The following is a 16,128-nucleotide window of genomic DNA, read 5'->3' as shown; positions in this document are numbered from 1 at the left end:
TACATTAGAAAAATTCAAGTATTCAAAATTTACATTAATATTGCATACCTTAAGGTAGTGATCCCTTATGCCTGGGTACACAGCCTTTAACAACTAACCCCCTTATGGTCGTGGACTCTGAAATACAGTTTTAACAGCAGAGCCAGCATACACTAGATGGCACTGTGGACAGTGACATTTGTATACAGTTCCCCATTCGTAAAGTAGATTTTTTTGATAATTGATATATTTCTAAGTTTTTAGTGGTAAAAAATACATCTCTCTTTTTTAAAAATAAATCCATGAGCTTTATCGTTAAAGAATGGCATCCTGGACTAGAATTAATATTGTTAGGCTCAAAGAGTTTTGGAGGTGGGAGTATGCGTTTTGTTTAAAGGTACTTAGTTTAGTAATGAAAAACTTATAGCCAAAACCGTTGTCATAAAGTGAGGTAGAAATATTTCTTTATGGAACAATTCATATATACTATTTTGTCTAAAATCTCGAAAAAATTTAAAAACATATGGGTTTAAAACTCTTATGACAGGCTGAGAAAATTCACCCTTAAAGTAAATGTTAAAATCACTGTTTCGTCGGGAAGCGAGATCTAAAAAAAAAAAAAAAAAAAACTGCTAATATTTCTAATTTAATACTGAAATTTAGTTTATGTATTGTATTTACAGTATATATTTGAGAATATCAACAAGTAAAAATGCGCTGAACTTTCTTCGGCGCAATCGAGTTTTCTGTACAGCCGCTACGGCGTATAATCAAGGCCACCGAAAATGGATCTATCTTTCGGTGGTCTCGGCTATATGAGCCGCGGCCCATCAAAATTTAACTATGGCCCGGTGGTGGCCTGTCGTATTTCGTTGCCAAAAGCACGATTATGGCTAACTTTAACCTTAAATAAAATAAACACTACTAAGGCTACAGGGCTGCAATTTGGTATGTTTGATGACTGGAGGGTGGATGATCAACATGCCAATTTGCAACCCTCTAGCCTCGTTAGTTTTTAAGATCTGAGAGCGGACAGAAAAAGTGCGGACGGACAGACAAATCCATCTCAATAGTTTTCTTTTACAGAAAACTAACAAGTGTCATCCCCATAACACAGTCAGAAATTAAGTTTAAAAATAAAGAAGTATCGTCCTCATCATTCTTTTGCGAAATGGCAGAGAAAATATTGGGTAATGTTGCTGATATAGGAGACCAGCCCCACGAGTAATCGCTTCCAAAAAGTACATACAGAAATACTGGATCACATGTACCTACTTGCAAGCTGGTTAAAGGATATTCACCTGCATAATATTTAGATTGTTAAACATTAGAGGTGAAACAGAACAACAGAATCCTAGATATTAGCAGCTGAAAATATCAATAAACTGGAAAAATGTCTCAACTGGTATATCCTCTTATATGGCATATTCTTTTCCTTTCATTCTTTTGCACCTGAATTCTTTATCTCATACTTGGACGAAGATGAAATCATGAAATGCACAAATCAAGAAGAAGATTTTCTCTGTCTTCACTGTGGAGTGAGGCTGTACAGTATCTCCTATTTTAAACGATTCATATGAATAAAATACATCTGTTAAACTCTACGGGTATATCCCACAGCATTTCACTGTCTCTGCATGGAGAAAACCTACTGGTGTACATGCGCTGCTAATATATTCTCTTAACCAAAATATAAACAGTGGGCAATTATTGTCCAGTATCAACTTGGAAGAAAAAGGGAATTATACGGAAAAATGAGAAGACTCAGCATAAGAATAGCTCAAATAATGCAGACATCCTGTTTAACAGGACTTGTTTAAGAGAGAGTCCACTTCCTTCTTATAAAAAAAGACACACAATACTCTTTCTCTGGAGCAAAGTCTCGACCATTCCGTACGAAATCTCGTTTTTATATTTGCAAAGTAAGCTACGCGAAATAAGGCTTTTAACGTGTACTGAGCATGAGAATAAAAACACGATATGATTTAATATTCATCGAGGAATGTATTCGTTTGTTCTTGAACATCGTCTGCGCATGAATGGAATAAGTGAAGGACATCGGATAATGGAAAAATCCAAGTCCTCTGCTAAGTGAATATTTGTCAATTATCTAGAGTCTATTTGATTTCCTGAAGTATAATAGCTCAGGAAAAATGTCCTTCTTTCTAAATTACATTAATTTCATAATACAATTAACACACACATATATGTGTGTGTGTGTGTGTGTGTGTGTGTATGTACGGAAGCATGAATTTTAATATGAATGGTGGCAGAAAGAAGGCAGTTGAGAATATATGAAGGGATTGTTGAGCCAACCCACCTTTATGGAGGAGAAGTGTGAATTTTAAAAGCTAATAAAATGTTTAGGTTGTAGATATGAAATTTAGTGTCTCAATAATATAAGGGTGTAAGAAGATCCGAATGGGTGAGGAATGTGGAGACACACAGAAGGAAGGTCAGCGCAGGTGAAAGGATGTATCAAAAGATTTGAAATTCTTCGGTCTTTTGAAACGTGAAAAGTGTATAATTTCTGTTCACTTAAATACTGATATTCCGCTATAGTTTCCAGCAATATCTAAATAAAATGCGTATAAAGTAATCGACAAAGTTACACGCAAGTGTTAAGAGGGAATGTACTCGGAAATAAAGATTTCTATAAGTATGAATAGCGGTAATTTGATGTGGATAATTCACAGTACTTATAAATGAACAATGAACGGGAATAATTATGGGAGAAAAGAATATACAACAACGCACAAAGAGGACGAACCATAAATACCTTAATTTGCAGCTGTATAGTAATTCTGTTTTCATAAAAGATTGAAAATACAGTCTTTGGCTCGTGAATTGTTTATACACTAACGACTGATTGTGAACGTCAAATCGTTCTGTCCATTTTCTGTACAATAATATCCACAATACATTGTAGAGTATTCATAACTTACAGTATTATAGAATGTTCACGTGAAAAAATATATCCCCTTTAGCTAATTACATAATCAAATTACACAGTCAAATCACGGAAAGTATCTGATTAATAAGCATACGAAAACCGTCCTGATGACTATTAATGAAAATATAAGTGATCCTCATTAGATTAATTATGATCACGGTAATTGGTCAGAAGCTCGCAATAAGCTTCTCGACGTAAAGGTTATGCAAATGAACTCTGAAAGCGCACTGACTGTGATATGAGATATTCTCTGATACTGTGAACATTTTATTCTTTCCAGATTTTATCGCTCACGTTCCCAGAATTCAGCGTCGTATTCAAGCAACCATTTTTGAAATCGTAGGAAATGTGTATTTTGTAAGGGGGAGTTGGGGGTGTTAGGAAAGTAAACTTTTATTGTTATCAATATTCAATGCATGTAACGCCTCTTTAATTATGGTGCGCTTGTGAATTTTCATTTGTCTTCCCATAATGCCTTTTGTTGTTGAGTCGCTCCCGCCAACCTTAGCGGTTGTGTACTGTCTCTGTCTTCCAGAATAAAGGAAAGTTTTATCTGGATGTACTATCGAAGTCCACCATCATATCATGGCCACTGCAGCAAGAGTGGGGGTGATGGAATTCGAAAATATTATTTGAGGCTTCCTAATCCGAGATTCCCTTTCGTGTCCCATGCTGACGACGTTTAGAAGGCAGAGTTTTTTACGTGTTTGTTTCTTCGAGCATGTTTGTTCGTTTGTCCATTCGCCACATGAAAGTAACTGATGGATTTCACTGAAATTTAGTGGAAGCCTCTGAGCTGACGGGGCTAAGACCCAAATAAAAGTTCATACTTTCAGAGGAAAAGATACAAAGACATTCAATTTTTGGAGATGGATGTGGATTGCAATGTGGGTTCAAGGTATTACGGTTTGTTCCGAGGCAGAGGATTTTCTTTTCTTTTTTATTCGTCAAACAAGGAGAAAGATGATGGAGAATTCAGCAATACGCGCCACCATAGAAACCCCGTAGCCTGTAATTATTTATTCGAATCGTGGATATTTGATAGACAAAAAACAATTAATAGATACATATATAAATCAAAGTATTAAAAATCAAAACTTGGGACACAGGTAAGGAAAACACGAATAATATGCAAATCCATTCATTAAAAGAACAAACGTACTTTTGTCATTAAAAAAAAAATAGTTCCATTACAAAGAAACAATAAGTCACGGGTATTTTTATCAATATTCTTAACTACATCATCCCATTCAATAGCTATTTATTTTCTTTCAAGGGACAAAAATACTAAATTTATCTAATGATATGTAACTAAGCATTTATTTTTTAAGTGAAATATTTTTGTCATCGCAGCAAAAAGGATATATTGTAAATATGTATGTGATTACTCTAGAGAGCAAATCCTAAGTCTTAGTTAAAATGAACTGCAGAATATGTTTATCATACCATCGTTTCAAGATTTGTTTTTCAGAATATTTATAATAAGAATTTAACAGATTCATAAAAAGCTATCATTTCATAAATGCCTGGACCACGAGCGTTGAAAAGCATTCCACAAACCCAGTCAAAATTTTCTATATTCCTTCACAAGTCAAGTCCATAAAGGGAGTCATAAAATCAAAATTCCCTACATGTACGGCATAAAAATGTCAAGTTAAATCCTAAGATGTACCATTCCTTTTGTTTTCAGAAATTCCTCTGATAATGATAAAGCTGTCGGCAACACATTTCTTGAACAAGCATTATAGAAGACTGAAAGAAAGAGATATCCTGGGACAGCCCTCAACTAACCTTGAACTTGTGGCCTGCTTTCTGGAGGAATACTCAATTTTAGCTAAGTATATACATATACATATACACATACACACACACACACACTATATATATTCTTTATATATATATATATATATATATATATATATATATATATATGTGTGTGTATGTGTGTGTGTGTGTGTGTGTGTGTGTGTGTGTGTGTCCAATTGCTCTACATCGGAAAATAATATATTTTTCATATATGTGAAATGGTGAAGGAAATGAATTGATAAAAAAGTGACCTGAATTTAAGAGAATGAAATTTATGAATCAAAGTGATGGGATAAATTGTCATATATATATATACATATATACATTCACAACAACACCCCACCTTTAATTCATAAATTTCATTATATACGATTCAGGTCACCTATTCTTGTGTGTTTATATATCCCTATATATATTTCATATGATTTTCCTATGCATTCTGGTCGAACTATTCCTCTTGTCCTGAATTTCTTTCTCCCTCCAGTTAAGACTTCTATTACCAAACCTTCTTTAACAAAATCCAATTCCCGTCATCCTTTTCACAATAATTTTTATATAAATTCTGCTCTACACCATTTGAGATTCAGCCTGACCAATTATCTTTCTTATACAGCCAATACCACCTAGATGATATTTTCCGTTAACGTATATAATCCTTTTACAAATATTCACAACAACACATACGTTTGATTCATAAGTTTCAACCAATTGTTCAGGTCAATATTTTTCGGTTCAGTTTTCCTCCCACATATTATTGTTAGAAGGTTTGTTTCTGGTCAAACATTATCATCAAGATATTTAGTTGTTTTTTTTAAGATGAATTCCACATTTGTAATGTTTCTGGATGATAGATTTAAAACGTAATAATGAATTGATGAGCCAAGCCTCCTTTATGGAAGTGGAGTGTTGTTACTGAATAGCCTCCTTTATGGAAGCAGAGTTTTGTTGCTAAATGCGAATAAAAGGAAAAGGGTTGTGTCTACTGAGATGAATTGCTGAAGTGATAAAACATTAAAAGAAAGAAACTGTTGAGGTGATACATTGGCATAAGAAGACCTGATAGGGCAAGAAATCTGGAGATGCGCCAGGGAAGTTTTAAAAGAATAGGTCAAAGTGTTTTGAGTTAGTTCGGTCATGTGGAGAGAATTGAGAGCAATATGTCGGTGAAAAGACTCTTTAATTCTTTAATTTAGAGATTGGAAAGAAAGACATTAATAATATGATAGTATTGCTGAGTCTTATGTTATAAATATTAGATACGGACTCTGTTGTGAGTGGGTTCAGCGACTATGTTGTTTATCAGGTTTGAATAAGAGCTATTTTCAGTTCCTTAGTTCCGTCATCTCATTTCAAGAAGACCTTTCAATCATTATTTTCAAAATAAATAATCTTAGAGATTCAAAACATACCATCGGAAATTAATATGCGATCGCTTTGTACGTGATGTTGCATTCGTCTTGTATTCATAAATATTATTTTTGTAGTTTGCCCTGCGCTAGTAAACAATACACCCTTCATTAATCTTAATACATAATGACCACTTGTATCACGGGTTTATCTCAGTCATAAAGAAATTAAAGAAAAAGGAATTATGATGACTTACGGATAGGTCATGTCAATCAGCGGACGCAGAAGAATCACGCTTATAACTTTATGTTGACGAAAAGCAGAAGCTTCAACGAATAAGAATACTTGGCCACGAGAGGCGTTAAATTTTTGCCAGTCACGCAGTGGAGAGAATGGTTTATACAATCCAAAATATTTCCTATCATGGTCTTCCGCTTCACATACGACTTATATAAGTCTCCACAATCACAATTCCTTATTTTTAAAAATACGCAGCTCTTCCTGGCTTCTTTCAAAATTAGAATTGCTTCAATTTTTTATGAAGCAGTTGATTGAAAGGATTCAACCAAACGTACACTAAGCAGCACAAACGAAAGCCCCGCCCCCACCCCACGTAGACCACCCACACCCGAGGTCGAAATTGACAGTACACGAAGCAGAATCTACAAGGATCTTATACACAAGGAGTAGAAGTAAATGGACGAATATTTTAACGACAGCATTCATTGTGAAAGGAATACATGATTTTACGGATATCAATGTACTCACTTTCAATGACATCTGTTGGGGATAAGCACTGATAATACGAAATAATTCCAGTTGCTGTTATTCTCCCGGATCTATTATTTGGTCTGATTGTTTATTTGTTTTTAAAACTTATTTGCTGGAAAAAATAAGTTTTATTACCATGTAAAACTCAAAATAATTTTATTTTCATAAATATTTTTATTTCACTTTATACCGTGTTTCCTGATTTGAATAATACTTTAATCATTTTGCGTGACATACAAATTATGGAATGTATTTCGAAGATTTCTAAATATATTTAGTTTTAAAGGGGTTTGAAGATTCACAATTGTGCCTTGGTTTTTCAACAGATAGGATTAACGCAGAAACCTTATTTTCTAATTTCACTGGAGACTTTGAATCACATTACTTTATGGAGTCGAAGACTAATAGCCCTAATTTGCTAGTGACCAGATCTTTTACTTTTCCCCTTTAATCCTGTTCGTCAATAATCTGTCAATATTCCTCAGCCTTTCTTTAATTACAGTGACACAGGAAAATTGACAGAGGAGCTAAGTCATATTCATTTTCTCTTCAATAATTTTTCCTTTTTCTTGTATTATTAGTTGATTCGAATCTTTACCTATACGACTGAAGTGATTAGTAAGTGATATGAATGTTCGCTAAATGGTGAGACTGATATTCAGTGAAAATAACTGATGAGTATTTCTCTAATATTTCTCCAATAAAAATATCTTTTGAGCTCCCATTTCGATAAAGGATACTAATTCCATCTTTCACTAATGAGTTTTGTGTATATCTCGCTGCTATGATGCTTAATAAAACTAAAGTGAATGAGTTAGTGTTAAATGATATTATTCCATACCTGATAACCTGAGCAATCACCCTACAGGCAAACAGTAAAATATTACTCACATTTCAAACATAACATCTCCTAACAATAATTGGAATATCACCTAGTTACGTTGAAAGACTTTTCATTTATAAGAACAGGAAATAATCTTGAAGCTTACTGAGATTAAGCAAGTATGCCAAATGGAAGCAATTAGCAAGACAAACAAGTGGATATATTTGGAATAGACATAATACAAGGCAGGGAAAATAATCTGATTCTTTCTTAAAGAAATGAAAACAGATAATAAAGGTATAAATACAGCCTCGTGTGCAATGGATATTTTTGTCCCTCAGAGTCTAGATCTCCAAATCTGGAACGAATGGCATCGCAGATACGCCTCCACTTGGCAGATTCTTAGAATGAACGACCTTCTTTTATATTAAAGGCTGTGTGTGTGTGTGTGTGTGTGTGTGTGTGTGTGTGTGTGTGTGTGTGTGTGTGTGTGTGTGTGTGTAGGCAGACACGATTCATATAAACAGCCTGGAAAAGCTCAGAAGTTCTGTTAATCATCTTTTGTTGTTTCCATGATATGACTTCTTGCTCGGTAGAAAAAGTTGACTTATTAATTATGGTGAAGGTTAATACGCCGTGTTATTGAGAATTTACTGTAAATTACCTGCCTCATTAGTACATTATTTTGCTTTCTGTAAATTCCTCTTCACGTGCTAATAAGTTGTCTTTAGGCCTTCGTCACCAATTGGCAGGGTACTGGTGGCTAAGAGGATGATCCCCAACATCCCCCAAAAAAGGAAAAAAAAAAACCACCCTTATTTTGTTCCGTTTACACGAGCTTTCTTTTCCTTCACTGTGTATTTCTGTTGCAATAATGTTACCCCTATACAAATAACAAAATTAAACTGAATTGTTTCACTCGATTATTCTCGGTATAAGTGATAGAAGTAATGAATGTGGCTGTGGCATTAATCTTCTTGGCAAACATTACAAAATAATTACGAACACTTGCCAGTGTTAAAAGAGGAAAAGCTTTCAGGACGCAACTGCCATTACTAAAATGGAGTATTCTTCACCAAATACAACAGTCTAGGGAGTATTTCGGTGTCTAAGAATTCTTAGGGGAAATAAGTAAGTAAATGGAACCTCTTTTAAGCACGTAAGGTAATACCTGAAAGTGGTCCCAGATCCTCTAAATTTTAGTTCAAGGTGATGTTCATGTCGGCAATTGCGTAAAAGATTAAACTGTTACTCACCGAAGAATTGCATCAATTGTTGTTAGTCGACTATGCTACGCTTTCCAGATAGATATGCATTTAAAAACTTTTCCAGTTACATGAAATTAACATAAATTAATTTGAGTGTTGGTGGGGAATGGATGAAGACGAGTAGGCTTGTCAAGAGTGCATACAAGATAAAAAAAAAAAAATTAATTTTTATTATTATTATTCAAAGAAAATGATGATGTTCATTAGAAAGAAATAAAATAAGGCAATGGGAAATACAGAAAGAGATCACTCTTTTAAAAAAATTAATTAAATGCAGAAATATAAATTTTCCCTGCATGAAATTATTTATTTTGGTAATTTATTTTGTCTAATTTTAAAGACAAATTCAGTAGCATTCAGTCTTTTTATACACGAAAACCTGAACATATATTTTGTATGTTTCTGTCGTTTGTTATTAAGACTCGAATGGGAAGGTTAATTTTCAGCATTCATTCAAAAATTTAAAGTAAGTATATATACATGTGTGTGTGTGTATATATATACATATATAATATATATGTATATATACATATATACATATAATACACACAGACATATATATATATGTGTGTGTGTGTGTGTGTGTGTGTGTGTGTGTGTGTAAAAACCGAAGAAGAGAAGTCCCGAGAGATTTCGTCGCAGCATTCTTTAGCTGGCGATAGGTGAGAGACGCTTTAGTGCAATCCTCTTATACTAAGCGCTGTCTTTGAGAACGTCTAATCTGGGCATAAAGTCCCTCTTTATAAACTCTGTCAAATGTGGCACGTTTGTGGAGAGTCTTTTGGTAGCTAATGAAACAATGATACCCGCAGAGGAAGTGTCTTTCGGTGCATTATTATTATTATTATTATTATTATTATTACATGAAACCTATTCACATGGAACAAGCACACCAAAGGGGCCACTGACTTGAAATTCAAGCTTCCAAAGAATGCTGGTTTCAACCTCCACTGCAGACCCCAACACTGCATCAGTAACTGATCATGATACAGCGCTAGTGATTTTTCATCGCCCTGGGGGAGACGCGAACCAGCGACATCTGAGTGGCATTCCAGGACACTAACCACCATACCAGCAGACCAACAATGCAGGAATTCTGCCAGTGCCAGTTAGCAGTAGAGGTGGTTGGTAATTTATGGTAATTGTTTCCTTAGATGGTTTTATAAAAAAAAAAAAAAAACTAAAAACAATCTATCTGTTCAAAAAGAACACTCGAACTGAAGAGAACTAACACCAATGAACAGTCTGTTAATTCTCACCAACCATGGAAGGAAGCTCTACGAAGTTTTACCAGGCCACGAGAAAGACGGAGCCCTACCGAACTGACAGCCAATCAAAATTTGGGATGAAAATCCATTATACCAAGTACTGATCCTACTACCAGGATTATAATTGCATCCTATATCCTTTCCATGGTTCATATATCAGTGGGACTTAGCATGACGTAAGGCTAACAAAAGATAAAGGGTTATATAGGGTTTTTGTATTAGATAAATACAGCAAATCTGTCAAATAATAATAATAATACTAATAATAATAATAATAAATGATAATAATAAAATAAATGATAAAGGTGACTGAAAAAGTTCTGAATGAGTTCAATGTAGTAACTGTCATATAATAATAATAATAATAATAATAATAATAATAATAATAATAATAATAATATATAATAATAATAAATATAAAGATAAAAGGTAATAAAAGATAAAAGTTGATTGAATGAGGTGATATAAAGTTTCTGAACAAGTTCAATGCAGTAACTCTGTCTATATAATAACAATAATAATAATAATAATAATAATAATAATAATAATAATAATAATAATAATAATAATCATAATAATAATCATAATCATCATCATCATCATCATCATTTCCAGCTCTATTGTAGATCTCCTCATTTGTCATAATGAATAATTTTACGAATTTTGTCAGAGCTGGAGGCAAGTCAGAATTTTATATTATTTATGAATAACCATGATGCATCCACTTTCTGTCAGCCACTGTGGGAAAGCCAGGTAATTTGAATAAAATTCTTATCTACAGAGAATTTGTGCGACTAATTTCTGAGAATTCATATGGTAATATCTCGCCTAGAAAAATATTTAGTCTACCAGCGGGATAATTACGCGATGATAATCGTTTTTTCTCGATTTGCATATTTTTGGCTGTGGGAATCTTATCAAAGGACCCCAATTTGCATTTATATTAATAACTTCAAGATTTCTGAGGAGAGAAAAGGGTAGAATTAGTGGGCGTTCCGAGAACACGACATTTCTTTTTTGTGGAAATGAATGTCATCTGATCAGTCATCTAATTGTACCCTGAAGCCATGGGTTCTGTATCAATACATTTCGAAAATTTATTTTTCATTAACATTGAAGAAATGATAGTTTTCATGGTCTTTGTTTTATTTCTGTATCACTACATATCGGTAGAAAATGTATTTTTCATCATAATACATACATATATATATATATATATATATATATATATTTTTGTGATTATAAAGAGAAATATATATATATATATATATATATATATATATATATATATATATATATATATATATATATACATATATATATATATACATATATATATATATATATATATATATATATATATATATATATATATATATATATATGCAGTCAAGATTACCAATATCAGAACATAATACATATATATATATATATATATATATATATATATATATATATATATATTATATATATACATATATATATATATATATATATATATATATATATATATATATATATATATATATATGTATGTATGTATATAGCTACACAGTATATTACCAATATCAAAACATATATATATATATATATATATATATATATATATATATATACATATATATATATATATATATATATATATATATATATATATATATTTATATATGTGTGTGTATATATATATATATATATGTGTGTGTGTGTGTGTATCAGTGTATAAATATATTGGAATATTTACAGACACGATTAAGAATGCTTTGAGAAGATTTTGGTTGTACTTCTTTTACAATTGAAGTTCCAGCCCAGCTCGCTTTTAGAATCTTTCTCTGAGATGGGTAGTTTCAAAACAGAGAGAGATCTTGTACAGGAGCCAAAAAGTTGGAGAAGCTGGTAAAAAAGAGTTTTAGAGAATATTAACTACTCAAAAGCAGAAAACGTAAGAGGAATTCGGTATTATGCACAGGAGTTATCGAAGCAAAAAAAAATATAAATAAATAAATAAATAAAATATCTATTTTATTCTCCACGCAATGCAAACTTACGGAATGGTAACTAAAGAAAACAATAGAGGTGCTGAGTTTTTTTTTTTACAAGTTTTACAAGTTTCAAATTAATGTAAGTAATTTTTTTAATTTGCTTGACACAATATTGTATATTATTTTGCTTCTCCAAAGATTCAAATTCAACCAGCTGACTTCTTTGTTATGAACTGATAAGCTTTCACATCTTACGCACCTTCCCTTCGACCAAAACTCTTTTCTAATATTAACCGTGCGTCTTGTATGTGAGATAACTAAGCAAAATGCACCGCTATACACCACTTATTGCTAACTAGTTTATTCCATCTACAACTGCCAACATTTTTGCGTAATATCGAAAAAGGGACTTGCAAGTATTCATTTCCAAATCTAATGATTCTAAATTTATTATTAAACAACAAAGCACTGACACTATTCAAATAACGTTCCTATTAAACTTATGCACAATTTCCTTACTTTTCCATATAAACATTTTTTTTTTTATTTGCAGAATTCCCAGTACAGGTCATTTCCACCATATATTCTTTTTGAGAGAGAAGTCGTTTACTTCCTCCTCCATAATTTTTTCGGCTTTTTTTTTTCTTCCCCCATCTTCCACGGAACCACCTTTGCACAGGTTCACTGCAAAGTATCGAACGTGCACCGACTTCTTCTTCTGCTTCTTCTTCGTCTCTATTTTTATTTTTTGACTCCCCGAAGGACCTGTTATTACCCTCTGGCTCTTTGACATAGCCCGTAGAAGACACGGCGATTTGCTGTCCCCAGGGAAATCAGCGACGTCTCTCCTCTGCCGGGAAAAAAGAGGAAGAAGAAGAAGACCTCCTCTTTATCATGCCGAATTCAATTTATCGGGACTTATTCCCTCCCCCTGATCTCGAGACGAAAACCAAGATTTCGAGGAGTCTCTGACGTCACCTGGACAGGTGCGCTTCTGTCGCCTCGTCCGATTTTAATTATCAGGTTTTGGCGTCGGCTTTTATTGAAATTTGGCGCGAGGTGGTAGAATGAAGCCCCGGAGAATATTAGCGAATAGACGATGCGTAATGCATTCATCAGTTCTAGGTTAATTAGAAGAGGAAAGGTGCGGATTTATGAAAAGAACTGTAACGAGAAATGAGTGCGTAACCGGAAGTTGATGATTAGATATGACATATCTGTGGTTGCAGAGGTTTAAACGAAAACCCCGTGCAATATGAAACAACAAGAACAAAGCAAAATAAATTCTCTTATAGAATACCAACGATTTGGAAATGGATATCCTAGTTTACTGATGCAACATGCTCGATAATGCAAAAGTAAACAAGAGAATTCATTAGACGATATCTTCTTAAAAGAAAATAATTACGAAGTTTCGTTATGAAAATCTGTGCACTTACTAATGGGTGAAATGGTTTTCATGTCAACAAATCACCAAATCTTTATCAATATCTACCAAACAGTCATTCCTCTGGAAGGGTTTAACCCAATGAAGGTTTTCACCAAATCTGATCAAATCTATTCATTCGTTCTTAAGACATTTAGGCAACAAAAAATACACTCACCTAAAGGGAAGCAATTTTTTCAAATCCTAGAACGAATTTTTTGTTATGCCACACTTCAGTAACAACAATATACAAGACGGTTTCGAAGGCGACAAACTGACAAATTTCCGTCGGTATGCACTAAAGGGCTAATCATCACTCGGGTAGGGGTGGGGGATCACTTTGCACATATTTGTCATCAAGCTTCATATCTTTGCTCATCCGTTTCGACATATCTTTTGACAAAGACGCATGCACAACGATGAACCCGTGAAATTATTAGATTTTTCAACCGAAGCGGCAGAGTAAATCATAAAGAAATAAAACTTTTAATATAAAAATACAAAACAAATAGATACTACTTGAGGTGAATTGTTCTGTCAAAATGATAGATTAAAGTGAAAAAAGAGGAATTATTAAGGGGCGTATCATTCCATAAAACAAATAGAATTGAGATAAAGTTATATCTAATTCCATACAAAGTTTTAGCTTACGAACAGATATAAACACATGAGGTCTATCGTACCCTACTTTTCTTAATACATATGCAATTACATAAACAAGGATGTATCATTAAGGCATAGATGGCGATGGGACACATTGTGGCTGGAGAGGCACAGTGAGTGTGGTTCTTTTACTATACAAGATTAGGTGGAGCAAATTGCAATTTATTAAAATTTTGTATTCGCAAGCGGTATTAGCATCTCAAAATACTGCACTCCCAGTTCACGATGAAGCCATGTACATTTCAGTATACATATACATTTCCATAATTAAGATTCTCGAAAAAAAAACTTCATACATACTCTAAAGAAGCCATATATATATAGAAATACCTAACAGATATATATATATATATATATATATATATATATATATATATATATATATATATATATATATATATATATTATATATATATATATTTTTTTTTTTTTTTCTTGACGGTATACATGTCTCAAAGAACCACTGAATAGTATTTATTCAGGAAAAAGCAAGTTCAGATGAAAATTTCCAATAATCGAGAAGTGATCAATAACGAAAAAAAAGATCAAATCGGGAAAAGTTACTCGAACATGACAAGAAACGAATAAAGAATAAATCAGATACAAAAGATTTCTTTTAAATCCTTATCAAATTTATTGCATTGTCTGCTTTAGAAACACTTGGAAAATTTTAGATATTCTAAATACCAAAACGTACAGTTAGGTGAATATAGCAAAAGGTAGTCTGCAAGCTACGAACCGTGTCATGATTTTCTCTCATTTCATCGGTTTCTGAAGCGAGCGCCTTCCCCTTCCACCAAAAAAAAAAAAAAAAAAAAAAAAAAAAACTGAAAGGAGGCATCTAATCTGACTCTGAGGCGAAACAGCGTAATAAGGGATTAAAATGCAAATGAGGATCACGACCGTGAAATGGAACTAGAAAATTGTCTAGAGTTTGCTAGGTTCCTGAATTCTTGATTTCGTGGTTTGTGTGAATTTCCCCGTTAACTTCGGTGCCAGAGTATAAGGTTGACAGTAAATCCTGATTTCCATTATTTTTCTCTTCACTCTGACGGCGAGTAGGCAAGAGAACTTCTGCGGGAGAATGCGTTTCTCAATGTCTTGAGGAAGATTATATGAGAGAGAGAGAGAGAGAGAGAGAGAGAGAGAGAGAGAGAGAGAGAGCACTGCAAGTATTCCACAAGTGAAAAATTACTCGCCAAGGTACAAGGGGATGCCATTTATAAGTAGTGAATCTGGGCATACAAGAATGATAACTTATTAAGTTTATATAAGCTGATTTATGTTCAATTTTGATATAATTCTAATTTTCGACTTCACGGCCTCTTGATTAAAGGATCCTTCAAGTAGAAAGTTTGATTACATTACCCGTGTTTCCAATTTTATGAAAGAAAATGCATCCTATGTGAACGATTCGGCGTGAGTCTTTTAAAGCATTTTTGGAGTTGTGATGGATTAACGAGAGAATTGCCAAAAAAAAAACAATTGTCCTTTTATCATTTCTATTAAGATGTGTATGACATCTTTAACTGCCTGGTTTTGTCGCGCTACCAATTAACTAAATTTTCGGCGTGAAATATTATTTCTAATTCAACTTTTCTTTTGCACATTACATTTTTTTCCTGAGCTTTTTTTCCGTACTTATTCAAGAGCCTTATCTCTGCTCCAACCAATAAACCACACGTGCTTTCTCTCTCTCTCTCTCTCTCTCTCTCTCTCTCTCTCTCTCTCGCGCTTTCATGAAACAGCCGGTTCCCAAATAATGTCGAAACATGAATTTTTGTAGCCTTTCCATTCACGGGAGCCGTCTATCTGTGCTACGAGCGGTGGCTGAAGCCTTTTATA

This window comes from Macrobrachium rosenbergii, chromosome 52 (genome assembly GCF_040412425.1).
Source record: "Macrobrachium rosenbergii isolate ZJJX-2024 chromosome 52, ASM4041242v1, whole genome shotgun sequence".
Classification (NCBI taxonomy): Eukaryota; Metazoa; Arthropoda; class Malacostraca; order Decapoda; family Palaemonidae; genus Macrobrachium; species Macrobrachium rosenbergii.
The sequence above is the reverse complement of the archived record's forward strand: the minus strand, read 5'-3'. Positions refer to the sequence as shown.